Genomic DNA, 26,609 nt, shown 5'->3' with positions numbered 1-26,609 from the left:
GCTAGAGTTAAATGGATAACACTTTACCATATCACAGTAGTAGAGCATTCTGAATTTGACTCTATACTTACCTTTATCAGTGAGCTTGATACTTTTGAATATTTTCATGTTATTAATTACTGTCATTTCATTCCAGCTTAAAGAACTCCCAGTTCTTAGAACAAGTAGGTCTAGTGGTGTGAACTAGCTTTTGTTTGTCTGGGAAAGTCTTTATCTCTCTTTCATTTCTAAAGGACAAGTTTGCCCGCTAAAGTATACTTAGCTGAGCAGTTTTTTATTATTATGGTTCTTAGGTGGAGAGCTTTCTTTTTTCTTTTAGCACTTTGTACATATCACTCTATGCTCTTGTTTTTTCTGCTGAGAGCTTCACTGATAGCCTTATGGGGGTTCACTTGCATGAGATGAGTTAAATAATTTTTTTCTGCTTTCAAAATTCTCTCTTTGTTTTTGTTTTTTGACAGTTTTATTGTAATGTGCCTCAGTGAGGTCTTCTCTGAGTTGAATCTGTATGGGGACCTATGAGCTTCATGTACCTAGATGTCCATATCTCCTTCCAGATTTGGGAATTTTTCAGCTCCTATTTCTCTAAATAAGCTTTCAGACTTTTCTCATTCTCTTCTCTTTCTGGGACTCTCATAATGCAAATATAGTAAGTCCCCTACATATGAATGAGTTCCTTTCTGAGAGCATGTTCATAAGTTCAATTTGTTTGTAAGTCCAACAAAGTTAGCCTAGATATCTGGCTAACACAATTGACATATAGTACTGCACTTTAATAGATTTATAATCCTCTTCAGACAGGTAATATATAAAAATAAACACAAAAATAAACTATTTAAAATCTTACAGTATAGTACCTTGAGAAGTACAGGAGTACAGTACAACAGCTGGCATACAGGGGCTGGCGTTGAGTGAACAGGCAAGTTACTGACTGGAGGAGAAGAGGTCGGAGATGGTAGAGCTAAAGGACTGTCAGCAATAGGAGACAGAGGGCAAGCTGCACTTTCACTCAGGCCTGATGTTGACAGAATGCACATGTGCGTCTTCAAAAGTTCTCAACTTGAAGGTTCATGTGTGTGATTCTTACTGTATTGTTTGCATAACAGTGTCATGTGATTCACGTAGGCTTTCTTCACTCTTTAAAGCAGAGACATTACTTTGCCAACTAAGGTCCGTCTAGTCAAGGCTATGGTTTTTCCTGTGGCCATGTATGGACTGTGAAGAGGGCTGAGCACCGAAGAATTGATGCTTTTGAACTGTGGTGTTGGAGAAGACTCTTGAGAGTCCCTTGGACTGCAAGGAGATCCAACCAGTCCATTCTGAAGGAGATCAGTCCTGGGTGTTCATTGGAAGGACTGATGTTGAAGCTGAAACTCCAATACTTTGGCCACCTGACATGAAGGGCTGACTCATTGGAAAAGACTCTGATGCTGGGAGGGATTGGGGGCAGGAGGAGAAGGGGACGACAGAGGATGAGATGGCTGGATGGCATTACCGACTCGATGGACGTGAGTCTGAGTGAACTCAGGGAGATGGTGATGGACAGGGAGGCCTGGCGTGCTGCGATTCATGGGGTCGCAAAGAGTTGGACATGACTGAGTGACTGAACTGAACTGAACTGAAGAATGTTCAAGAATGCTCTTTGTTGTCCTCTAACTGGATAATTTCAAAGATCCTGTCCTCTACTTTACAGGTTCTTTCTTTGGCTGTATCCTGTCTGCTGTTTATGCTCTCTGTTTATTACATTTTTCACTTCATTTAATGTATTCTTTACCTCCAGAATTGTTTGGAATTTTTTTCTTAAGTTCCTATCTCTCTATCAAACTATTTTTCAATATTCCAATATTCAATGATTCTACTGAATTATTTTGTTCATGTATTGGTTTCCTGGTTTCATTGAATTGTCTTCTTTGATATTTACTTATAGCTCACCAAGTTTCCTTAAAACAGCTATTTTGAATTCCTTATTGGGCAAATTTCAGGTATTCATTTCTCTGAGGTTGGTTACTGAAAAATAATTTTGTGGTTTTTTTTTTTTGTGGTGTCATGTTTCCTTAGTTGTTTGCATAACTTGAAGCCTTGCATTTCTATCTGCCCACTTGAAGTGCAATCACCACTTTCATTCTTTACTGACTGGCTTTGGGGTAGAAATATTTTCTGTCATCCCTGCCAGACATTCTATGGTTTTCTCAGACTTTTTCTAAGGGTACACTGATCCATACTTGTCCCCTTTTGTGGTAGAACCCTTAAGCTTGCATACTTTCTCAGTAATTGTACTGAATGCTTCAGTTTGTGATTTCTCCCAGGCCTACAGAGTTGGACTTGCTTTGTTGTTGTTCAGTTGCTCAGTCCTGTCTGACTCTTGGAGACCCCATGGACTGCAGCACACCAGGCTTCCCTGTCCATCACCAACTCCCAGAGCTTGCTCAAACTCAAGTCCATTGAGTCAGTGATGCCACCCAACCATCTCATCCTCTGTTGTCCTCTTCTCCTGCCTTCAATTTTTCCCAGCACCAGGTTCTTTTCCAATGAGGCTGTTCTTTGCATCAGGTGGCCAAAGTACTGGAGTTTCAGCTTCAGCATCTGTCCTTCCAATGAACATTTAGGACTGATTTCCTTTAGGATAGTTCCTCTTCACTTTCTGCCATAAGGGTGGTGTCATCTGCATATCTAAAGTTATTGATATTTCTCCCAGCAATCTTCACTCCAGCTTGTGTTTCATCCAGCCCTGCATTTTGCATGATGTATTCTGCATAGAAGTTAAGTAAGCAAGGTGACAATATACAGCCTTGACATACTCCTTTCCCAATTTGGAACCAGTTCATTGTTCCATGTCTGGTTCTAACTGTTGCTTCTTGACCTGCATACAGGTTTCACAGGAGGCAGGTAAGGTGGTCTGGTATTCCCATCTCTTAAAGAATTTTCCACAGTTTGTTGTGATCCACACAGTCCTTTAGCATACTCAGTGAAGCAGAAGTTGGTGTGCTTGCTAACCAACTGCAAAAGCTCATCCTCACCACTGCTGAGAGCACTGATAGGGAGCCAGTCATGAGGTGGGGGTGTGCATGGGTGAGGGAGGTGGAGTTGTGGGGATGCTGTGGGACAGTTGGAGGGATTTGAAGGTGAAGCATCTCCAGTGGCCCATGTGCAGACCTCCTGATGGAGTTTGTGACACAGTTACTAGGATCTGTGTCCCTTGGATGCCCTCTGTGGGCTCTATCTGCTGCTCCCTACCTTTCTGTTGTCCGGCACACCTCAGGTTTTGAGATGGAGCAACAAAGAAGTGGGAGTCTTTGGCAGTGGCTTGCATAACTGAGGATGCTGGGCACTCACTCACAAGCTCCTTTTCCCCCGTGGGAGTAATCGTGGGCCAAAATGGTTCCTCTTAGCCCTGAGCTGTGCCTCTCTGGGGGAAGTAAAGCAAAACTGGTCCTCTTATCATCTTTGTTCAATCTCAAATTGCCTAAATTATTGCTCTTTGGGAGGAAGATGGTAGAAAGCTCTCATTCTGCCATAATGATAACGTAACTCTTTTGAGTCCTTTCAATGTGTACTATAGTCCAATAGGATTTATTAGTTAATTCTCTAGGGGATGTACCTTTGACTTGCTATTACTACTAATTACAGCATAGATTCACTGAAGTTACACGTTGACTTGTAGGTTTTTGCCTAGTAAACGTGTGAATGATATTTGGCCAGTAGAGAAGATAACTCCAAATGTAGTGCAGTACGTTGCTTTGCTATAACAGAGTACCATAGACTCGGTGGATTATAAACAATAGGAATTTATTTTTCACAGTTCTGAAGGCTGGAAGTCCAAGATCATGGTGCCAGCATGGTCAAGTTCTGCTGAGGGCCCTCTCCTGTGCTGCAGACTGCCATCTTCTCATTATATCCTTACATGCCAGGAAGAGAGTGACAGAGCTCTTTGGGGTCCCTTTCATAAGGCCACTAGTCCCATTCATAAGGGTTTCAGCCTCCTTACCTAATTATTTCCCTAAAGCTCCACTTCCTATTACCATCACATTTCAACATATGAATTTTGGGGAACACAAACATTCAGTTCATAAGCCTCTACTTTAGCAAACTTATTTGAATATTTCCTTCCCACCTAATTATGTAAATCTAAGTTCATCTTTGTATTCTTCTGAGTTAAGCTTTAAAAATTTATACTTTGACAGAGTTACTGTGAACCAGGGGCTGAGGTGTGAGGTGACATTACTGAGAAATGAAGATCTGCTCTATAGCTATATAATGTGACAATTCAGAAAGTCCTTATGGTCTTTTCTCCTTCCTCGTGGGAGGGGGGAGGTTGGTAGGGGGGTGGGGGTGAGGGTGGGGGTGGAAATAGAGTAACAGTGATCACAAATGTACTCATCTTCCAAGTTTTTTTTTCTAGTTTTATTGAGATAATTGATACAGTATCAATTATGTAAACTAAATAGTAGTATATAGTTTATTTTTATGTTTTGGTGCTGCCCTGTGGCTTTGGGTATCTTAGTTCCCCAACCAGGGATTGAACCTGTGCCCACTGCAGTGGCAGCTTGGATTTCTACCCACTGAACTGCTAGGGAATTTCCTCACTAGTTTTCCCATTAATGTCCTCTTCCTGTTTTAGGATCCAACCCAGGATGCTACATTACATTTGTCAGATTACATGTTTGAGGTTTATAATGATACTTGGCATTCTTTTTTATTCATTCTGACTGAAGATAGAATTCCATTCTTTGACTGTAACCAAGGTATGCATTCTCATGTTGGTACATGTTTAGGTTGTTTCCAAATTTCCTTTACTATTATAAACTGGTGCAATCCTAGTGCCTTTCTCCTTATCTTCTTCACATTGTCAGGAAACAGAGAGAGAGCATCTATCTGTAATTTATGATGAAGTGCCAGCCTATAACTTTGAAACTCGCTCGAATTTTCTGCTCTAGCCTCATCTTCTCTCCCAGACAACCTTTCAAGTTCACTACTGACGTCTCTAGCTCCCTGTTTTCTACTCTGCCCATTGCTTTCCTGTTCCCCAGGCTTGCCTTTTCTGGTCATGGGCCTCACTCCACCGTAAGCTCCAGCAGTATCTGTTAGAATGCTGTACAGATTAAGAGCAGAATGGGATTATATGTATGGCTGAGTCCCTTCGCTGTTCACCGGAAACTACCACAACATTGTTAATCGGCTGTTGTTGTTCAGTTGCTCGGTCATGTTCCACTCTCTGCGACCCCATGGCTGCAGCATGCTAGGCTTCCCTGTCCTTTACCACTTCCCAGAGCTCGCTCAAACTCATGTCCATGGAGTCAGTGATGCCATCCAACCATCTCACCTTCTGTCATCCCCTTCTTCTCATGCCTACAATCTTTCCCAGCATCAGGGTCTTTTCTAATGAGTTAGCTCTTCCCATCACGTGGTCAAAGTACTGGAGATTCAGCTTCAGCATCAGTCCTTCTAATGAATATTCAGGACTGATTTCCTTTAGGATGGACTGGTTGGATCTCCTTGCAGTCCAAAGTCTCTCAAGAGTCTTCTCCAACACCGATTGTATTGTACTAGCTACACCCCAATACAAAATAAAAAGTTTAAAGTTTGAAAAAAAAAAAGTGAGCAGAATGGGATTTGTAAGTATGTTTAAGAAATAACTATGTTCTTAATTTCTTTTTTAAATGGTCAGTATGCATATGGAATAACACCACATCGAGGCATATGAAAGTCAAAGAGATTTACCATACTCACAGGCTATAGAAGGGAGAGACAGGCATGCCCTAAGGGGGCTATGTGGGAGGATCACTAAGGGAGCCAGCTCAACCAAGCATGCCGGGTGCTAGGAGAGACTGAAGATGGTGGGCAAGTTCCTCCCTGAGGGTCAGGGTGATGTACATAGCAAAAGGAATGAAGGGATTTCACTGGTGTGCTTGATGTTACTAGGTCACAGTCAGGATAGGACAAGAAGGGGAACTTGTGGCAGGGACCAGCCTCCTCACACTGTGCACCTTTTCTCCTGGGTAGGAGGCTCACAGACTGTGGGGCTGTTGAGGCAGCAGGAAAGTAGGATATATTAATCTTCCAAGGTGGTCTCATACCTCCTAATGGTTTCAACTCCGATATCTAAACCTCCAGCCTAGACTTGGCTTCCCAAGCATCCGACCCATATATCTATCTGCCTCCGGAATATCCCTATTTGGCTATCTCATGTGCTGTGCTGTGCTGTGCTTAGTTGCTCAGTTGTGTCCCACTCTTTTCAACCTCATGGACTGTCGCCTACCAGGCTCCTCTGTCCATGGAGATTCTCCAGACAAGAATACTGGAGTAAGCTGCCATGCCTTCCTCCAGGGGATCTTCCCAACCCAGTGATTGAATTCAGGTTCTCCAGCATTGCTGGAAGATTCTTTACTGTCTGAGCCACCAGGGAAGCCCATGAATACTGGAATGGGTAGTCTATCCTTTCTCCAGGGGATCTTCCCAACCCAGGAATCAAAGCGGGGTCTCCTACATTACAGGCAGATTCTTTACCAGCTGAGCTACAAGGGAAGCCTGGTGGTCTCATAGGTAACCTCAATGTCAACCTGTTCAAAAATGAACTCATCATCTGTAAATATGCCCTGAATCTGTTCCCCTTCCAATGTTCCCTATATTTTAGGGAATGGCATAAGCAAGCTCCCAGAACTCAAGGTAAACACCTGGGAGTTTCCTTGGATTCATTTCTCTTCCCCAGCATTAATCTAACACAGTACTAAGTTCTGTCTATTTCATTACCTTAGGATAGACACATTTGACAACTGAATTCACTTTTTATTCACTTTTGCATTGATTCGGTGTCCTTTTATACTGGAACCTGTCCTGGCTTCTGGGAAACAAAAACCAGTGCTTCCCAAACTATCCTAATGAAGGACCATTTCTTTTCTTTTTTCTTTTTCCAACCAGTCAAGAATGCATTCTTTTGGCACTTCCCTGCTGGTCCTGTGATTAGGAATCCACCTTGCAATTTCGGAAACTCACGTTTGATCCCTAGAGAACAAAGATGCCACATCTCTTGGAGTGACTAATCCACAGGCCTCAACTACTGAGCCCACATGGCACAACTAGAGAGTCTGTGAGCCACAATGAAAGATCCCTGTGATGATGCAGCAAAGATCCCGTGTGCCCCAACTAAGACCTGACACAGCTAAATAAATAAATGAATATTTTTTAAAAGGATGGGTTCTTTTATAGAATACAATGAAAATCAATTACTAGAAAAATAAAGTGAAAGAAAGGACATAAACAAGTCCCAGTGTTTCATTACTAGATTCAATCAACAGAAATTACTTGCCAAATTACTATAAAAGTTCATAAATGTTTTTCTCAATTCCTGTACCTATCTCTCTGCAGACTGGTTAAGTTTGCAAACTGGTGTCATCCATGGACCACACTGAGTAGAAGAGAGGAGAGAGAGAAAACAGAATGGAGTATGTATATGTGGGCCTCACAGTGAGAGGGGGGAAGGCAGAAAAGAAAGACTCTTAAGTAAATAAATAATAACCGCATCATCAACAAAAAAGCAATTAGTTATTTGTGCCAAGATGTGGATAATCCAAGGCAGTGGGAGCACAGAGAAGGTGCTTAACCCAGCCTAAGTATCAGGGGAGCCTACCTTATAGGAGGTGCAAGACAGGTAGGAGTTAGTCAGATTGCAGATGCTCTAATGACGAGCAGGAAGGATACTCCTGGCAGAGAAACACATTCTGGAGACATTAAGTAGCATATGGCTTTTTAATGACCTGGCTATGATTTGATGGACTGCTTTTTTCTGAGCTTCAGTATGTATAAATCGATGTGATAATCTGAAGGATGAAAGAAGTGGTGGTGGTGGTCCAGTTGCTAAGTCGTGTCTGACTCTTGCAACCTCATGGACTGTAGCCCCCCAGGCTCCTCTGTCCATGGGATTTCCCAGGCAAGAATACTGGAGTGGGTTGCCATTTCCTTCTCCAGGGGATCTTCCTGACCCAGGGATCGAACCTGGGTCTCCTGCATTGCAGGTTAACTAAACCACCACAGAAGCCCTAAGAGAGATAAGGATGAAAATGTAACAATGTGAGGGGGGTGGTGGGGGGGCAGTCATAAGACGGTGGAAATATAGGATGGGAAGACCAGTTTCTCCCCCACAAATTCATTGAAAGATCATTTGAACGCTGAGCAAATACCACAAAACAACTTCTGAACACTGACGGAGGACACCAGGCACCCAGAAAGGCAGCCCATTGTCTTTGAAAGGCGGTAGGACAAAATACACAAGATAAAAGAGAGACAAAAGAGCTGGGAAGGAGACCCGTCTCGAGGAGGGAGTCTTAAAAGAGGAGAAGTTTCCAAACACCAGGAAACCCTCTCACAGGTGGGTCTGTGGGGAGTTTTTGGAATCTCAGAGGGCAACATAACCGGGAGGAAAAAAGAAATTAATAAAACCCATAGATTACGTGCCTAACCGCATTCCCAGCAGAGAAGTAGCCCAGCAAGCAGGGGCTGAACAGGGAGGCATGGCTGCATTGCTTAGGGTAGGAACCAGGCCTGAATGTGCTGAGGGCAATCTGAGGGCACTAACGTGAGATAGCAACGCAAACCGTGGGATACCCAGAGAGGGGGAAAAAAGAGGAAAGAGAGAGACAGAGAGAACTTCCCCAGGAAAAGCTCTAACCTAAGGCACTGCCAGGCCTGCTCACAGAACAAACAACTGAGCGAATACCAGAGAGTTAGCCAACTGCGGACCAGTCCACCCCCACTGGAGGCAGGGAGGCAGGCGAGCGACAGCCAGAGTGGGAAGGCAAGGGGCAAACTCGGCCCCAGAGACGGTCCCCTACCAAACTGCAAGTAGGCTCCCAGTTGCTAACCAAGTCTTCCTGGGATCCTGGACGGTTGACATCTGTCAGGAAACCCAGGAAACCCAGAGGCTGGGATGGAGGAGGTGATAAGATGCACCATCCAGCTGGGAACACTGCATTCTCCAACCACTTGGTTGCCCAAGCTGCTCGGATCTGGGAAGGGCACAAAACGCAGGCCCAGCTGAGTCTGTGTCTTTGTGGGGTACCCGAGAACCTGAGCCGAGTGGTGTAGACCTAGGAAATACACACAACCCAGGGCCCTCCTTAGACAGTTCCCCAGCAGAGCAACCTGGAGCCTGAGCAGTGTAGACTGGGAAAGCACACACCCCGTGAGCGGGGGCAAACCCAGTGTGGCCCAGACACTTTGAGAACTCCCCACACACGCCAGTGATATTTCTTTGCAGTGTTCTTCCCTCCCTGCAGCACAATTGAACAAGTGAGCCTAAATAAATGACCACCTTAGCCCCCTTGTGTCAGGGCAGAAGTTAGATACTGAAGAGACTTGCGAACAGAGGAAGTCAAAATAAACAAAGAAGAGGGAACGGCTTTGGAAGTGGCAGGTGCAACAGATTAAAACCCTGTAGTTAGTACTGGCTACATTGGAAAGGACCTATAGACCTTGAAAAGGAGTATAAGGTGGAACAAGGAACTATCTGAAACTGAACTAACCCCACACTGCCCGCAACAGTCCAGAGAAATTCCTAAATATATTTTACTATTATCATTTTTTTATTTTTAAGTTCTTTATTACTCCTTTAATTTTCATTTTTAAAACCTACTATTACCTTGAAAAAGAAAAGACCCTATTTTAAAAACAAATTTCATATTTTTTGTATAACTTTTGTGATTTTTTAAATATTGTATTTTACAGAGTCTAACCTCTACTCTAGATTTTTATTCTTTGCTTTTTGGTATTTGTTATCAATTCTGTATCTTTAAGAATCCAATCACTTAGGAGTGTGATTACTGACTTGATTGCTCTCTCCCCTTTTGACTCTCTTCTTTCTCCCCCAGGTCACCTCTATCTCCTCCCTCCTGCTACTCTTCTATACTTAACTCTCTGAATCTCTTTGGGTGTTTTGGGCTGTGGAGAAAACTTAGGGACTGATCACAGGCTAGATTGGTCTCTCTCCTTTTGATTCCCCCTCCTCGCCTCCCGGTCACCTCTATCTCCCTCCTCCCTCTTCTCTTTTTCATGTAACTCTGTGAACCTCTCTGGGAGTCCCTCCCTGTGCAGAGTCTTTTCACCATTAACCTAGATGTTTTATCATTGGTGCTGTATGGATAGAGAAGTCTTGAGCCTACTATAAGAATAAGACTGAATGCCAGAGGCAGGAAGCCTAAATCCAAAACTTGAGAACACCAGAAAACTCCTGACTCCAGGGACCATTAATCGACAAAAGCTCATCAAAAAGCCTTCATACCTACACTGAAACTAAGCTCCACCCAAGAGCCAACAAGTTTCAGAGCAAGACATACCAAGCTAATTCTCCAACAACACAGGAACATAACCCTGAGCACAAAAATACAGGCAGCTAAAAGTCACACCAAACCCACAGACACCTCAAAACTCACTACTGGACACTTCATTGCACTCCGGAGAGAAGAGATCCAGCTCCACCCACCAGAACACCGACACAAGCTTCCCTAACCAGGAACCCTTGACAAGCCACTCGTCCAACCCCACCCACAGGGAGAAACCTCCACAATAAAGAGGAATCACAAACTTCTAGCATACAGAAAGGCCACCCCAAACACAGAAACCTAAACAAGATGAAAAGGCAGAGAAATATTCCGCAGGTAAAGGAACATGATAAAGGCCACCCAATCAAACAAGAGGAGGAGATAGGGAGTCTAACTGAGAAAGAATTCAGAATAATTATAGTAAAAATGATCCAAAATTTTGAAAACAAAATGAAGTTACAGATAAATAGTCTGGAGACAAGGATTTGAGAGGATGAAAGAAAAGTTTAACAAGGACCTGGAAGAAATTTTTAAAAAGTCAATCAATAATGAATAATGCAATAACTGAGATCAAAAGCACTCTGGAGGGAACCAACAGTAGAATAACTGAGGCAGAAGATGGTTTAGGTGAGGTGGAAGATAGAATGGTGGAAATAAATGAAGCAGAGAGGAAAAAAGAAAAAAGAGTTAAAAGAAATGAGGACAACCTCAGAGACCTCTGGGACAATGTTAAACACCCCAACATTTGAATCATAGGAGTTCCAGAAGAAGAAGACACAAAGAAAGGTCATGAGAAAATACTTGAGGAGATAAAAGTTGAAAACTTCCCAAAAATGGGGAAAGAAATAGCCACCCAAGTCCAAGAAACCCAGAGAGTCCCAAACAGGATAAACCCAAGGCAAAACACCCCAAGGCACATATTAATCAAATTAACAAAGACCAAACACAAAGAACAAATATTAAAAGCAGCAAGGGAAAACCAACAAATAACCCACAAGGGGATCCCCATAAGGATAACAGCTGATCTTTCCATAGAAACTCTTCAAGCCACAAAGGAATAGCAGGACATACTTAAAGTGATGAAAGAGAAAAACCTACAACCCAGATCACTGTACCTATCAAGGATCTCATTCAAATATGAAGGAGAAATCAATAGCTTTACAGACAAGCAAAAGCTAACAGTATTCATCACCACCAAACCAGCTCTTCAACAAATGCTAAAGGATCTTCTCTAGACGGGAAACACAGAATAGGTTTATAAACTCGAACCCAAAACAACAAAGTAAGTGACAATGGGATCATACTTATCAATAATTACCTTAAATGTAAGTGGGTTGAATGCCCCAACCAAAAGACAAAGACTGGCTGAATGGATACAAAAACAAGACCCCTATATATGCTGTCTACAAGAGACCCACCTCAAACCTAGGGACACATACGGACTGAAAGTGAAGGGCTGGAAAAAGATATTTCATGCAAAAGGAGACCAAAAAAAAGCAGGAGCAGCAATATTCATATCAGATAAAATAGACTTTGAAATAAAGGCTGTGAAAAGAGACAAAGAAGGACACTACATAATGATCAAAGGATCAATCCAAGAAGAAGATATAACAATTATAAATATATATGTACCCAACATAGGAGCACTGCAATGTGTAAGGCAATGCTAACAAATATGAAAGGGGAAATTAACAGCAACACAATTATAGTGGGAGACTTTAATATCCCACTCACACCTATGGATAGATCAACTAAACAGAAAATTAGCAAGGAAACACAAACTTTAAATGATACAATGGACCAGTTAGACCTACTTGATATCTATAGGACATTTCACCCTAAAACAATGAATTTCACCTTTTTCTCAAGTACACACAGAACCTTCTCCAGGATAGATCACATCCTGGGCCAGAAATCTAGCCTTGATAAATTAAAAAAAATTGAAATCACCTCAAGCATCTTTTCTGATCACAATGTGGTAAGATTAGATGTCAGTTACAGGGGAAAAAAAAACTATTAAAAATACAAACACCTGGAGGCTAAACAAAACACTTCTGAATAACCAACAAATCACAGAAGAAATCAAAATATGCACAGAAACGAATGAAAATGAAAACGAAACAACCCAAAACCTATGGGATTCAGTAAAAGCAGTGCTAAGGGGAAAGTTCATAGCAATATAAGCCTATCTCAAGAAACAGGAGAGAAATCAAATAAATAACCCAACTCTACACCTAAAGCAACTAGAAGAGGAAGAAATAAAGAACCCCAGGGTTAGTAGAAGGAAAGAAATCACAAAAATCAGGGCAGAAATAAATGCAAAAGAAACAAAAGAGATCATAGCAAGAATCAACAAAGCTAAAAGCTGGTTTCTCGAGAAGATAGATAAAATAGACAAACCATTAGCCAGACTCATCAATAAACAAAGGGAGAAGAATCAAATCAACAAATTTAGAAATGAAAATGGAGACATCACAACAGACAGCACAGAAATACAAAGGATCATAAGAGACTACTATCAGCAAGTATATGCCAATGAAATGGACAACGTGGATGAAATAGACAAATTCTTAGAAAAGTACAACTTTCCAAAACTGAACCAGGAAAAAATAGAAAATCTTAACAGACCCATCACAAGCACAGAACTCAAAACTGTAATCAGAAATCTTCCAACAAACAAAAGCCCAGAACCAGATGGCTTCACAGCTGAATTCTACCAAAAATTTAGAGAAGAGCTAACACCTATCCTACTCAAACTCTTCCAGAAAATTGAGGAGGAAGGTAAACTTCCAAACTCATTCTATGAGGCCACCATCACCCTAATACCAAAACCAGGCAAAGATGCCACAAAAAGAAAACTACAGTCCAATATCACTGATGAACAGATTCAAAAATCCTTCACAAAATTCTAGCAAACAGAATCCAACAATATATTAAAAAGATCATACATCATGACCAAGTGGGCTTTATCCCAGGGAGGCAAGGATCCTTCAATATTCGCAAACCAGTCAACGTGATACACCACATTAGCAAATTGAAAGATAAAAATCATATGATTATCTCAATAGATGCAGAGAAAACCTTTGACAAAATTCAACATCCACTTATGATAAAAACCCTCCAGAAAGCAGGTATAGGAGGAACATACCTCAACATAATAAGAGCCATATATGAGAAACCCACAGCAAACATTATCCTCAATGGTGAAAAATTGAAACCATTTCCCCTAAAGTCAGGAACAAGACAAGGATGTCCACTCTCACCACTACTATTCAACATAGTTTTGGAAGTTTTGGCCAGAGCAATCAGAGCAGAAAAAGAAATAAAAGGAATCCGGTTTTGAAAAGAAGAAGTAAAACTCTCACTGTTTGCAGATGACATGATAGAAAACCCTAAAGACTCCACCAGAAAATTACTAGAGTTAATCAATGCATACAGTGAAGTTGTAGGATATAAAATTAACACACAGGAATCCCTTGTATTCCTATACACTAACAATGAGAAAATAGAAAGAGAAATTAAGGAAACAATTCCATTCACCATTGCAACGAAAAGAATAAAATACTTAGGAATAAATCTACCTAAAGAAACAAAAGACACACACATATATATATATATATATATATATATATATATACCTATATATAGAAAACTATAAAACACTGATGAAAGACATCAAAGATGACACAAATAGATTTAGAAATATACCATGTTCATGGATCAGAAGAATCAATATAGTAAAAATGAGTATACTATCCAAAGCAATCTATAGATTCAATGCAATCCTCTATGAAGCTACCAATGGTATTTTTTCAGAGAATAACAACAAATAATTTCACAATTTGTATGGAATTACAAAAAACCTCGAATATCAAAGCAACCTTGAGAAAGAAGAATGGAACTGGAGGAATCAACCCCCCTGACTTCAGGCTATACTACAAAGCAATGGTCATCAAGACAGTATGGTACTGGCACAAAGACAGAAACATAGATCAGTGGAACAAAATAGAAAGCCCAGAGATAAATCCACACACCTATGGACACCTTTCCTTTGACAAAGGAGGCAAGAATATACAATGGAGAAAAGACAATCTCTTTAACAAGTGGTGCTGGGAAAACTGGTCAACCACTCATAAAAGAATGAAACCAGAACACTTCCTAACACCATACACTAAAAGAAACTCAAAATGGATTAAGGATCTAAATGTAAGACCAGAAATTATAAAACTCCTAGAGGAAAACATAGGCAAAACACTCTCTGACATAAATTACAGCAGGATTCTCTATGACCCACCTCCTAGAGTAATGGAAATAAAAGAAAAATAAACAAATGGGACCTAATTAAACTTAAAAGGTTTTGCACAATGAAGGAAATTATAAGCGAGGTGAAAGACAGCCTTCAGAATGGAGAATATAATAGCAAATGAAGCAACTGACAAAGAATTAATCTCAAAAATATATAAGCAACCCCTTCAGCTCAATCCCAGAAAATTAAGTGACCCAACTTGAATCCACAAGTCAATGTATGGCAAAACCAATACAGTATTGTAAAGTAAAATAAAGTAAAAATAAAAGTTAAAAAAAAATGGGCCAAAGAACTAAACAGACACTTCTCCAAAGAAGACATACAGATGGCTAACAAACACATGAAAAGATGCTCAGCATCACTCATTATCAGAGAAATGCAAACCAAAACCACCATGAGGTACCATCTCACACCAGTCAGAATGGCTGTTATCAAAAAGTCTACGAACAATAAAAGCTGGAGAGGGTGCAGAGAAAAAGGAACCCTCTTACATTGTTCATGGGAATGCAAACTAGTACAGCCACTATGGAGAACAGTGTGGAGATTCCTTAAAAAACTGGAAATAGAACTGCCATATGAGCCAGCAATCCCACTACTGGGCATACACACTGAGGAAACCAGAATTGAAAGGGGCATGTGTATCCCAATGTTCATTGCAGCACTGTTTACAATAGCCAGGACACGGAAGCAACCTAGATGTCCATCAGCAGACAAATGGACAAGAAAGTTGTCGGTAATATACACAATAGAATATTACTCAGCTATTAAAAAGAATGCATTTGAATCAGTTCTAATGAGGTGGATGAAACTGGAGCCTATTAGAAAGAGCGAAGTAAGTCAGAAAGAAAAACACCAATACAGTATATTAACGCATACATATGGAATTTAGAAAGATGGTAAGGATAACCTTATATGCGAGACAGCAAAAGAGATAGAGATGTAAAGAAGAGACTGTTAGACTCTGTGGGAGAAGGCAAGGGTGGGATGATTTGAGAGAATAGCATTGAAACATGTATATTATCATATGTGAAATAGATTGCCAGTCCAGGTTTGATGCATGAGGTAGGGTGCTTAGGGCTGGTGCACTGGGATGACCCTGAGGGATGGGATGGGGAGGGAGGGTCCGGATGGGGGACATATGTACACCCATGGCTGATTCATGTGAATGTATGGCAAAAACCACCACAACATTGTAATGTAGCCTCCAATTTAATTAATTACTTTTAAAAAACTCTATTTATACACATTTTTACTAGTAAAACTTACTGACCCCAACATACAGCATAGGAGTTATACATTTCAGAAATGAAAACTACTTTTGTCTTTCTCCACTCCAACTTCTAGCTGCTGCTGCTAAGTCGCTTCAATCGTGTCTGACTCTGTGCGACCCCATAGACAGCAGCCCACCAGGCTCCCCTGTCCCTGAGATTCTCCAGGCAAGAACACTGGAGTGGGTTGCCATTTCCTACCTTTCCTTAAAAAGAAACCTTTCCCTTTCCACCAATGAGAGTTTATATTTCATTATCCTCTCCTTTTCTAAACAGTTTTTCCCAATGCCAAGTTCTTTAATAGAAACTTCACACAAAATTTTATATTTCTTAGAACTTTTCCCTAATCCCCCTATTGAGTTGAATAAGCATGTATTTCTTAGTCTAGATCTGCACTATCTAATAAGGTAGGCATAGCTCCATAAAACAATCGCGCACTTGAAATGAGGCTAGTCCCACAGAGAGGTATTGTATGGTATTCATATCAGTTTGGACATGATATGAAAACCAATGTAAAATATCTTAATCTTTATATTGATTACATTTTGAAATAATAATAAGGATAGATTCAATTAAATAAAGTATGACCCTTAAGTTAAAAAAAAAAGAAAAGAAAAGAAAGAAAATGTAACAATGCCCAGTGCTTGCTACCATGCTGTTTTGTGTGTTTGGAATACTCACAGGAATCAGAGCTACCTTGGATGGTGGGGTAGATGGGTGAAAGGACAGGTCCCTGACCCAAGACTGGAGTCCAGAATGACCCGGGCTGAGGGAAAATAGGGGGGCATGCTTGCCCCTGAGTCATTCCCAGGCCTGAGGTGTGTTTCTCTAGGACAGTCAGCAGACCATGAGTGTAGTTTTAGGTGAGGGCAAGAGACAGGACCCCAGGGTAACTCTTCCTCTCCAGTCCCTGGTGTTCCAGATGTCTACAACAAAAATGTGTTCTATATTAAAAGACTGAAGGGTGAGTTGTCTCTGTCCTATCAAGCCTTGCCCTGGAGGAAGGGGGGCTGATGAAATAAAGACATGAATGTATTGTTCATAAATCACAGAGCTAATCCTCTCAAGTGCTGGTTGCTAATGGAATCAGGAAGATTGAGTCAGAGATCCCAAATCTCAAAGCCAGAGTGATATGAAATTAACATGAAGTTAATTAATACATTTGGTTTATGAAAATAATTTTGTCCTATAGAGGAATGAAGTGTTAAAAAATGATGGACCCTGTTTGTCAAATATGATTCATTCCACAGATATTTTCTAAGTGCCATGTTAGAAGAAACACTAGGTGTATAGTAACTGGAAGAAGGATCAAATCGGAGTCAGAGAAGGCCCATAAAGAGGTGATACCAGAGCTGATACCTGAGCAGGTGTCAGTTATGGAAGCACTGGAGCGCTGCTTCTCAAGGGCCTGCTCTCAGTCACACCCTTCTGAGTGAAGACACTGATTCTTAAGACTTATTATCTCACCTGTTACAATAGAGCAGAAGTCCCTGCTCTCACCAAAAGCTCTCTTGTCTATCTGTACCTTGGGTCCTGTCTATTCTTCCCTTATCATTGTCACTCCTATAATTAAACCCTCTCTCTGCTTAAATGTCAGTTTCAGACTCCTTGGGAAAAGTTGTTTACCAGACAGTGTCTCTACCTTATCAGCACCTGTTCCCTTCTTACCCTCTCCAGTTGGGCTTCCATTTCTTCTGTAACTGCTTTTGTCAAAGTTACCAAGGATCTCCACCTTGTCAAATCTAAGGCTCTTACCTGGTTCTTAGCAACATTTAATGTAGTTTAACATTTCCTCTTTTACATCCATGTTTCTCTTGAATTTTTTTTCCCTCCCACCACATGGCTTGTGGAATCCACGCCCCCTACAATGGAAGCCCAGAGTCCTAACCAATGGACTGCCAGGGAATTCCCTCTCTTGGCTTTTTGAAATATAATTTCCTGACTTTTCCTTTATCTGGTGGTTATTTCTCAGTGTCTTTGGATGACCTCACTGTTATACCTGATTTTAAATGTACGGGGAACTTGGGCTCTATCCTATTATCTCCCTAGTCAATATCATCCATTCTTATGACCTTAAAACCACCATCTCTATGCTGACAACACCTAAATTTACATTTACACCCCTGATCTCTCTCTGAGCATATTTAATTTGTTTGTTGTTTGTTTTAGTTGCTAAGTCATGTCTGACTCTTTTGCAGCCCCGTGGGCTGTAGCCCACCAGGCTCTTCAGTCCATGGGATTTCCCAGGCAAGAATATTGGAGTGGGTGGCCATATTCTTCTCCAGGGGATCTTCCTGACCCAGGGATCGAACCCTCATCTCCTGCATTGGCAGGTGGGTTGTTTACCTCTGAGTCACCAAGAAAGTCATCTCCAAGTCAACATGTCTAAAGTGGAATTCTTGTCTCAGCAGCCTCTATATCTTCTCAAATTCCTATCTTTCAGTATTACCAAATGGTGCAGTCAGCACTTGGTTGCTTCCCTGGTAATCTAAGGGTCACCGTTAATTCCTCTTTTCTTCCCAGTCCTTTACCATTGAAATCTACTACCAAGTCCCACCTTTTAAAATGCTAAAATATTCTTTAATGATCGTCACCACCATCCTCCCCCAGCCACTGAACAGTGACTTCTCTTTCTTGGAGACCTTCTTTAGCTTTCAAACTGGTGTCCATAAGCCTCAAAGGAATGGAAGGATTATTTTCTTTTTATCAAGGTAGAGTTAATTTACAATGTTGTGTTAATTTCAAGTGTACAGCATTCAGATTCTTTCCCAGTTGCCATTGCCTTCTCCATGATAGGTTATTACAAGATACTAAATATAGTTCCCTGTGCTATACCGTCAGTCCCTGTCAGATAATTATTTTAAAAACTTAGATCATACCAGTTTCTTGCTTAAAAGTCCTTCAGTGGTTTCCCATCACCCTTAGAATAAAATCCAAACTACTTTCCACAGTCTCCAACACCCCGCTCATGTCTGCTCTCATGTCATTCCATCCTCCCCCTTTATTCACATCACTGAGGTCACCTGCCCACCCTTGCCCAACTGGCTTACCAAGCTCTTCCTTCTTCCATCTTCCTCCAATCTTCCTATGTCTGATACCTTTCAGGCACTAGGTTCTCAGCTCACCTGGGAACCTAGTGCCTGAAACAGAATAGCTCACTTGTCCTGTTTTATTTTCTCCACAGTGCTCACCCCCATCTAAAATTATGTTGACTACTGATTTTATTATATTCTTCCCCTGTCTGCCCATTTAGGATGAAAATTCCCTGAGTGCAAGGACTTCGTTCTGTCTTGTGTGTCATTGTAGCCCTAGTTCCAAAAGTAGCCCTAGTTCCAAAAGATAGCGTCCATCACACAGTAGGAAGTCCCGAAGTACCATAGAAAAGAAAGACTTTTGTTTCCCAGAGCTCCCAGTCTTCAGCTGGTACACTCAAGGACATCGGTACCCAGCCTATAGCAGAGGAGATCCAGCTCATGGCCAGAACCCCAAGCTGGCGGGGTGGTGCTGGAAGCTCTCCTGTCTGCATACACCCTACACCCTGACCTGCTGTTCTCTCCAGGCTCCTTTCCTCGTCCCTCCATAAAGTCAGCATGGCCTGACCGAAGTCTGAAACCTCGGGGTCCCCATCCTCACTTAGGCCAAAGAGAAATGCTCAGAAAGGCGGGTGGGGTAGGTTGGGTGCCGAAGACGTGAGGCACAAGTAATGAAAGTCTTGAGGTCTCCTGTCAGTGACCCTGCTGCCTTAGGGCAGGATCAGCGCGAGGCTGAAGAGCGGCAGGGCTGGGCAGCGGGTGCTGGGTGGTTGGTGGGTGCGGCCCTTGGCTCCGCTCCACCCACCCCACCCCACCCCGACCCCTGCACCCCCCCCCCCCCCCCCGCCCCCAAGCGGTGAGAAGCAGAAGCTGGGCATGCTGATTGTGGCGTGGTAGTATCAGACCTACAGCCTGCCGCCAAGTCTCAGCTCTGCTCGAATGTGGGTCTGGACCCTAGCGCAGTGTCAATGTGCAACCCACTCCAAGTTCAAATGGAGCAGGGGGCTGAGGGCCTGAACCAGTGGCATGTGGCTTCAGCACCAGTTCACAGAGGTGAGTCAGGGTGCCACCCCAGGACACCACATGGGGGCTGAGAGCATGGAGGTTGGGGGAGTCGAGGGAAGCAGAAATCTGGAGGATTAGGGGTCCGAGGAAGAGGTTGGGAAGGGAAGGGATGCGAGGAAGGGAACGTTATTAATCATGTGTCGTTTGTTCTGTTAGTAGTCTTAGCGTTGGGTGCTGGGAGTACAGACATTTTAGGTAACTTCTGATAGAGACATTTTGAGGACTCTGGAAAGAAAACCAAGAAAGTTGGTGGAAGCAGACAGAAAGGAAAAAATTACAAATCGGCAGGCCTTTGACAGACCCTGGGAATAGGACAGTGAGTTTACCATCAGATATTTCATTGATCCTTTTACTAATAAGTAGCTGAATGATTCGCAGAAGGCAGTGGCAGCTCACTCCAGTACTCTTGCCTGGAGAATCCCTTGGACAGAGGAGCCTGGTGGGCTGCTGTCCATGGGGTCACACAGAGTCGGACACAACTGAAGCGACTCAGCATGCCTGCATGCATTAGAGAAGGAAATGGCAATCCACTCCAGTATTCTTGCCTAGAGAATCCCAGGGACAGAGGAGTCTGGTGGGCTGCCATCTATGGGGTCACAGAGTCAAACACGACTGAAGCGACTTAACAGCAGCAGCAGCTGAATGATTGGAAGTGTATAAATCACTGTAAAAACAGAAATACAGGGGCCATAGGAACAAAAAGTAGAGGTGTTTGATCTGATTTAGGATGTGGAGAAGACAGCTGAGTATTCATTCTGGGACCGGAGAAAAATGGTTAGGTGAAAGGGTGGCAGGTCCTGAGCCCAGAGACAGAATGCCTCCACCTTGGAGGTAGTAAAGATGCAGGAAGAGATGAAGGCCAAGAGAAAGATGGGAGAGTGGTCAAGAGGAGGGGAGGCAGGGATTCTGGAACCACCTAAGGCCTGCTGGGCTTGAGTTGGTTGTTCCAAGAGCAAGAGAAAGCCATTCAAGAGTTGAAGTATGATCAATCACAATTAAATTTGTTTTTTTAAAAAACTACTTATTAATAAATGGTAAAATATATGATTTTTACCAATGGTAAACTTACCATTGTACTTCCAGTGTCTGTCAAAGGCCTGCCAATTAGTAATTTTTTCCTCCCTATCTGCTTCCTGCTGACTTTACAACTCTGTCTTCTTCCCTAAGTACTCAGAAGTCTCTATCAGAAGTTACCTGGAATCTCTTCAACCCCAGCACCCAATGCTGAGACGATTAACTAAATAAATGACACATGATTTATGTCCTGGTGGGCATGGGCAGAATTCAAGGCAATAATTAGAAAGCTATGGTGATAATGGCAGAAAGTGAAGAGAAACTAAAAAGCCTCTTGATGAAAGTGAAAGAGGAGAGTGAAAAAGTTGGCTTAAAGCTCAACATTCAGAAAACGAAGATTATGGCATCCGGTCCCATCACTTCATGGGAAATAGATGGGGAAACAGTGGAAACAGTGTCAGACTTTATTTTTGGGGGCTCCAAAATCACTGCAGATGGTGACTGCAGCCATGCAATTAAAAGATGCTTACTTCTTGGAAGAAAAGTTAGGACCAACCTAGACAACATATTAAAAAGCAGAGACATTACTTGCCAACAAAGGTCCATCTAGTCAAGGCTAAGGTTTTTCCAGTGGTCATGTATGGATATGAGAGTTGGACTGTGAAGAAGGCTGAGCACCGAAGAATTGATGCGTTTGAACTGTGGTGTTGGAGAAGACTCTTGAGAGTCCCTTGGACTGCAAGGAGATCCAGTCCATTCTGAAGGAGATCAGTCCTGGGTGTTCTTTGGAAGGACTGATGCTAAAGCTGAAAGTTCAGTACTTTGGCCACCTCATGCGAAGAGTTGACTCATTGGAAAAGACTCTGATGCTGGGAGGGATTGGGGGCAGGAGGAGAAGGGGACAACAGAGGATGAGATGGCTGGATGGCATCACTGACTTGATGGAGGTGAGTCTGAGTGAACTCCAGGAGTTGGTGATGGACAGGGAGGCCTAGCGTGCTGTAATTCATGGGGTCGCTAAGAGTTGGAAATGACTGAGTGACTGAACTGAACTGATGGTGATAATCCAATCAAAGTGGTGGCCGTACTAGAAAGGTGAGAGTGGAGAAAATGGAATAGATCTTGGAGATGTTTTGGAGATAGACCCCACAAGAATTGGTAATTAACTTGGATTCGAGACATTTTCTGGGAGCAAAGGATGGGAAGGAACAGGAATAATAGTTTTTTTCTCCTGGGGGTAGGTTGAGGGGGTGGGTGAGTGGATAAAGCTGATCCTGGATTTTGGACTAAGTAAGCCTTTCAGTTCAGTTCAGTCGCTCAGTCGTGTCCGACTCTTTGCGACCCCATGAATCTCTTGCTTTTTTTTTATAATCTAGCAGATGTTGGCAATTTGATCTCTGGTTCCTCTGCCTTTTCTAAAACCAGCTTGAATATCTGGACATTTGCAGTTCACATATTGTTGAGCCTGGCTTGGGAAATTTTGAGCATTACTTGACTAGTGTGTGAGATGAGTGCAATTGTGTGGTAGTTTGAGCATTCTTTGGCATTGCCTTTCTTTGGAATTGGAATGAAAACTGACCTTTTGAAAGTCCTGTGGCCACTGCTGAGTTTTCCAAACTTGCTGGATTATTGAGTGCAGCACTTAGCTCAACTGGAATTCCATCACCTCCACTAGCTTTGTTCGTAGTGATGCTTTCTAAGGCCCACTTGACTTCATATTCCAGGATGTCTCTCTCTAGATGAATGATCACACCATCGTGATTATCTGGGTTGTGAAGATCTTTTTTGTACAGTTCTTCTGTGTATTCTTGCCGCCTCTTCTTACTATCTTCTGCTTCTGTTAGGTCCATATCATTTCTGTCCTTTATCGAGCCCATCTTTGCATGAAATATTCCCTTGGTATCTCTAATTTTCTTGAAGAGATCTCTTGTCTTTCCCATATTGTTCTTTTCCTCTATTTCTTTGCATTGATCGCTGAAGAAGGTTTTCTTATCTCTTCTTGCTATTCCTTGAAACTCTGCATTCAGATGCTTATATCTTTCCTTTTCTCCTTTGTTTTTTGCCTCTCTTCTTTTCACAACTATTTGTAAGGCCTCCCCAGACAGCCATTTTGCTTTTTTCCATTTTTTGCTTTTTTTTTGTATCAGTCTATTTGGGCTATCCAAATAGACTGAGCATTAAGCAACTGGAAGATTCAGAACAGGTCTACCCTGGAGCTATTGATTTAAGAATGAGTTAAGAATGGCTATAAACAGAAGTGGATTTATTAACATGAGAAAGGTTGCCCAGAGAGTAGCATAATGCAAAAGGGGACTGAGGAGGAAGGCCAGAGTGAAAGGAAGAGGAAAAACCTGTCCAGTGTGTCCCTTTGTTCCAGAGGCCAAGGGGAAGGAACCATTTAAGGAAACAATGGCCATTATTCTTTTTATGGGAAAAGAATCTAAAAAAAGAGTGGGTATATGTATATGTGTTCATATGATAGATTCACTTTGCTATACAGCAGAAAATAATACAATATTGTAAATCAACTATACTCCAATAAAAATTTTTTAAAAGAAAGAGAACAATGGCCAGTAGTCTCAGAAACTGGTGAAAGGTCAAGCATGGGATGACTCTGACACGTGTTTGGATTTGATAACATGGAGATCATCAGTGACCTTTATGAAAGCTGTTTCTGTGGAGAAATGGGAGGCAGACCTAACTTGGAGAAATAGTCACTTGAGATAGCGGTAAAGTGTTATAGACATCCTCAAAGAAGTTTGCCTGTGAAGAATCAGGAAAGGAAAAGGGAGGGAAGAGGGGCTGTGTACCCCAGAAATACCCATCAGGTAGATAGACCTCCGGTGCCTAGTATGTGCCTACTTTATATTAGTTATTGAATGTAAGTGGTTAATAAAATTGATGGAGTTTTGATAAAACAGATAGGATGACAATTTCTTTTCTTCCATAGTCAAAACACATTAAAACATCTTCAGAGTTAATGAATGATAATTTCTAAATATCATCTCAGATGTAACTCTTTCAAAAATTTTTAAAAAATTGTTTTGAAGTACAGTTGATTTCTTTGAGCCCCTTTTTTGGGGGGGGGGGGGAAGCAAGAATACTGGAGTGGGTTGACACTTTACCGTCTGAGCCACCAGGGAAGAGGCTTTCCTTATAGTTCAGGTGGTCAGGAGTCTGCCTGCAATGCAGGAGACCTGGGTTCGATTCCTGGGTCGGGAAGATCCCCTGGAGAAGGAAATGGCAACCCACTCCAGTATTCTTGCCTGGAGAATCTCATGGACGGAGCCTGGAGGGCTATAGTCCATGGGGTCAAAAGAGTCAGACAGGACTTAGCCACTAAACCACCACCACCACCACCACAGTCAATTTACAATGTCGTGTTAATTTCTGCTGTACAGCAGTGATTCAGTCATACACACATATATATTCTTTTCCATTATGGTTATCACAGGATATTGTGTATAATTCCCTGTGCTATATATTGTGTATATATTGTGTATATATTGCGTATAGTTCCCTGTGCTATATAGGAGCACCTTGTTGTTTACTTAGATGTAATTCTTATTCAAATTATCTAATTGCTCCTAAAATGCCCTTTCCAGTTAGTGTGTCCAAACCAAAATCCAGTTTAAGTCTCCTTGAAATTAGAGTTTTCTTTTTACCTGACTGATCTTTGATTTTTCATCATATTAAATTTTGCCTTGTAGACTGTTCCTCCTTGTGGGCTTATCAGATTGCTTTCTCTTGGTATGATTTCAGTTCAGTTCAGTTCAGTCACTCAGTCATATCCAACTCTTTGCAACCCATGGACTACAGCACACCAGGCCAACCTGTCCATCACTACCTCCCAGAGTTTACTCTAACTCATGTCCATGGAGTCAGTGATGCCATCTAACCACCTCATCATCCTCTGTCATCCCCTTCTCCTCACATCTTCAACCTTTCCCAGCATCAGGGTCTTTTCAAATGAGTCAGCTCTTCGCATCAGGTGGCCAAAGTAATGGAGTTTCAGCTTCAGCATCAGTCCTTCCAATGAACAGTCGGGACTGATTTCCTTTAGGATGGACTGGTTGGATCTCCTTGCAGTCCAAGGGACTCTCAAGAGTCTTCTCCAACACCACAGTTCAAAAGCCTCAATTCTTTGGCACTCAGCTTTCTTTATAGTCCAAATTTCACATCCATCCATGAAAACTGGAAAAACCATTGCCTTGACTAGATCGACCTTTGTTGGCAAAATAATGCCTCTGCTTTTTAATATGTCATCTCAGTTCAGTTCAGTTCAGTCACTCAGTCGTGTCCAACTCTTTGCAACCCCATGAACTGCAGCACGCCAGGCCTCCCTGTCCATCACCAACTCCCAGAGTTCACTCAGACTCATGTCCATCGAGTCAGTGATGCCAACCAGCCATCTCATCCTCTGTCGTCCCCTTCTCCTCCTGCCCCCAATCCCTCTCAGCATCTGAGTCTTTTCCAATGAGTCAACTCTTTGTATGAGGTGGCCAAAGTACTGGAGCTTCAGCTTTAGCATCAGTCCTTCCAAAGAAAACCCAGGACTGATCTCCTTTAGAATGGACTGGTTGGATCTCCTTGCAGTCAAGGGACTCTCAAGAGTCTTCTCCAACACCACAGTTCAAAAGCCTCAATTCTTTGACACTCAGCTTTCTTTATAGTCCAAATTTCACATCCATCCATGAAAACTGGAAAAACCATTGCCTTGACTAGATCGACCTTTGTTGGCAAAATAATGCCTCTGCTTTTTAATATGTCATCTCAGTTCAGTTCAGTTCAGTCACTCAGTCGTGTCCGACTCTTTGCAACCCCATGAATTGCAGCACGCCAGGCCTCCCTGTCCATCACCAACTCCCAGAGTTCACTCAGACTCATGTCCATCGAGTCAGTGATGCCAACCAGCCATCTCATCCTCTGTCGTCCCCTTCTCCTCCTGCCCCCAATCCCTCTCAGCATCTGAGTCTTTTCCAATGAGTCAACTCTTTGTATGAGGTAGCCAAAGTACTGGAGTTTCAGCTTTAGCATCAGTCCTTCCAAAGAACACCCAGGACTGATCTCCTTTAGAATGGACTGGTTGGATCTCCTTGCAGTCCAAGGGACTCTCAAGAGTCTTCTCCAACACCACAGTTCAGAACCATCAATTCTTCAGCACTCAGATTTCTTCACAGTCCAACTCTCACATCCATACATGACCACAGGAAAAACCATAGGCTTGACTAGACGGACCTTTGTTGGCAAAGTAATGTCTCTGCTTTTTAATATGACCAATAGGTTGGTCATAACTTTCCTTCCAAGGAGTAAGCGTCTTTTAATTTCATGGCTGCAGTCACCGTCTGCAGTGATTTTGGAGCCCCCCAAAATAAAGTCTGTCACTGTTGCCACTGTTTCCCCATCTATTTCCCATGAAGTGATGGGACTGGATGCCATGATCTTGGTTTTCTGAATGTTGAGTTTAAGCCAACTTTTTCACTCTCCTCTTTCACTTTCATCAAGAGGCTTTTTAGTTCCTCTTCACTTTTTGCCATAAGGGTGCTGTCATCTGCATATCTGAAGTTATTGATATTTCTCCTGGCAATCTTGATTCCAGCTTGTGTTTCATCCA

Source organism: Budorcas taxicolor, chromosome 13 (assembly GCF_023091745.1).
Source record: "Budorcas taxicolor isolate Tak-1 chromosome 13, Takin1.1, whole genome shotgun sequence".
Classification (NCBI taxonomy): Eukaryota; Metazoa; Chordata; class Mammalia; order Artiodactyla; family Bovidae; genus Budorcas; species Budorcas taxicolor.
The sequence above is the reverse complement of the archived record's forward strand: the minus strand, read 5'-3'. Positions refer to the sequence as shown.